This window comes from Elephantulus edwardii, unplaced genomic scaffold, assembly GCF_000299155.1.
Source record: "Elephantulus edwardii isolate Elephantulus edwardi_28Jun2011 unplaced genomic scaffold, EleEdw1.0 scaffold00458, whole genome shotgun sequence".
In the NCBI taxonomy this organism is placed as follows: Eukaryota; Metazoa; Chordata; class Mammalia; order Macroscelidea; family Macroscelididae; genus Elephantulus; species Elephantulus edwardii.
Window position 1 is genome coordinate 597,208 of NW_006400208.1, and position 2,985 is coordinate 600,192.

A 2,985-nucleotide genomic window follows, 5' to 3' on the forward strand; every position below is an offset into this window, starting at 1 on the left:
AATTTTATACTGGTTTCCATACAAAGTTCATATACATTGTGTTTCACATTATCCCATTGTGTTTCACATTATCCTTTGTGTGGACACATTTTTGTGTGAATGTCTATTCTTCTTTCCCTACATGAATATTAAGAATAAAATGACTGGATCATATTTTAATATTATAATTAGTATTCCGAGGGTGTTTTTACATTGTGGTAAATTAAACATTTCTCATTTTGACAGTCTACACAGGTACAGTTCAATTGTGTTAAAAATATTCATCATTTTGTTCAATTATCACCATGAACCATTTCCAAACTTCTGAATGTTTCTTCATAGCTCATCATCTATGTTTTTAGGAACTAGACAGCTAAACACTTCTCCAAATTGGCTGTCCATTTTGATCTTCACTACCACCAGTGACCTAGGATTTCTTATATCCTCACAACTTTTTTATTTCTAGTCACCTCTGAGGGGAGAACATCGTTTACAGCCTTGGAGACACAGTGGAGGGTCAGCTCTGAGTGAGTACTGACTCAATGGCAATGAGGAAGGTTTTTATTTGTTTTTCAATAGCCTTCCCTAGTGGGTGTGGAGTAGTACCCCAGTACATTTTGAATTTGCATTTCCAAAAAGACTAATGATATTAAGTGCCTGTCTTTTCAAAAGTAGATGGGCTACTTCCATACATTCTTTGGAGACGTGATTAAAATTTTTTTGCCTATTTAAAAAAGCAATTTAGATTGCTTGTTGGTTTTGGGAGTTATTTGTGGTTTTTGTAAGCTGTAAATTTTGCATTTTGTGTTTCCTGTTTACGTATTGTGGGTTGCTTTGTTGTTGTGTACCATTGAATCAGAACTGACCATAGCTGACCCTCCAACAGGTTTTCAGAGGCAGTTAATCCCTCAGGAGGAGACTGCCCATCCTTCTCCTATGGGCCTTTAGGATTGCAGCACAGCTTCTTGCCACTAGGTCACCAGAGCTCCTAGATCCTTAATTGGGAGCACTGGTGGTTTAGTGCCAAGGATTTGTACTGTCAACCCAAAGGCACAGGATTTTAATCCCACAGCAGCTGTTCCAACGGTGAATTCTAAAGATGGCTAATCTCTTCAAGTGTGATTCCCTGCCTTTGAAAATCTGCTGGAGGGTGAGCTATGGGTAGGTTCAGACTAAGGGTTCATAACAACAACAAAAGATTCTGAAGAGTTCTACGCTCTGCAAATATTTTCTCCCATTCTGTTATTTATCTTTGTACTTTTTAAAATTATTTTTTTTCTACTTTAAAAGATCTTTAATTAAGAGGAGTGTGGGAAGGGCCGCACCATCTCTGCCTTTCCTGAGCAATGGTCACTGCCTATAAACTTCTGTACTCTGATCTCCGGAAATTCTTGAGGTACAGGTAGCAAAGCTTGCCTTCATGTGCGGTTCAATGCCATACTATTCCAGGTTGTTGGGATCAAATGTCGCTATTTGAAAATCCATCACAATAGCAGGGGGCACCATGTATACAAAGAGTCGCTTGGCTATCAGGGGTCTCTCTCTGCTCTGGGGGGTACGGTAGTGTGCATAGGGCTTGAATCTGAAGCCAGTCAGATGTGAGACCACCAATTGGTGGACCATCTCCTTAATCATTACAGACTTTCGGCAGGACACGTGAGCGCCGGTGCCCTAGATGCCCTGGCTCCTGTAGGTTTGTGGGCTACGCTTGCGGTTCGCTCAACCTGTCTGCTCTCAGGTTAGGGAGCCCATGCTGCCTCCTTGGCCCTCAAGTGGTGGATTCTGTGATCCCAGTCCCCGCAATGCTCCTGTCTTCTTTGGACTATGCAAAGAATCTATTCATGATGGAACAGTCACACACACATACATCTTGTGGAACAATAGAATACATGGCCCCTGAAATCTTGATGAGAAGTTGCCATAATTGTGCTGTGGACTGGTGGAGTTTGGGAGCATTAATGTATGACATGCTGACTGGAGCACCACCATTCAATGGGGAAAATAGGGAAAAAAAAGATTGACAAAATCCTCAAATGTAATCTCAATTTGCCTCCCTACCTCACACAAGAAGCCAGATACCTGCTTAAAAAGCTGCTAAAAAAAGTGCTGCTTCTCATTTCAGAGCTGGTCCTGGTAATGCTGGAGAAGTTCAGGCTCATCCATTCTTCCAACATATTAACTGGGAAGAACTTCTGGCTCGGAAGGTGGAGCCCCCCTTTTAAACCTCTGTTGCAATCTGAAGAGGATGTGAGTCAATTTGATTCAAGTTTACATGTCAGACACTTGTTGATAGCCCAGATGACTCAACTCTCAGTGAAAGTGCCAACCAAGTATTTCTGGGTTTTACATATGTGGCTCCATCTGTACTTGAAAGTGTGGAAGAAAAGTTTTCCTTTGAAACAAAATTCCAATCATCTCGAATATTTATTGGCAGCCAACGAGCACCTTTTAGCCCTGTCAAATTTTCTCCTGGAGATTTCTGGGGAAGAGGTGCTTCAACCAACACAGCAAATACTCAGACACCTGTGTGTAGAGGACCATAGAATGTAAAGGACTGCACCCTTAGAATATTGCTGTGTGCCTTGCACACAGAAGGTGTCTTCAGAAAGAAGGTTGCAAGCAGATCTCACAAGGCGCTCTGAGAAAGATTGCAAGCAGTTCTCATGCATCATTAGACACTGACTTTCATTATTATTCCTGCTCTGGATAAGGTGCGCAGCCTCTTTGCTGTTATCCGAGGTGACCTTCCCCAGTGCGCAGCTTCCCGTCTTCCCTTCTCCGGCCGGTTTTGCATGGTTACCTGAAAGAAGCCTCTTTGCTGTTATCCGAGGTGACCTTCCCCAGTGTCATCATCCAAGAAGAGTGCAAACGGTCATTACAAAGACAGAAGAGGAAGAAAAGACCAAAATGGATGTCAGAACAGACTCTGAAGATTGCACTGGAGCGTAGAGAAGCCAAAGCACAAGGAAGAATTCAAGATACTAAAGAGCTGAACAGAAGATTCCA

General features: G+C 42.3%; 1 pseudogene; it reads left to right on the plus strand.

The window, feature by feature from the left end:
• The first annotated feature begins 1,729 nt into the window (after positions 1 to 1,729).
• The window catches only part of LOC102865406, a 3,714-nt pseudogene continuing 2,458 nt past the window's right edge, over positions 1,730 to 2,985 (plus strand).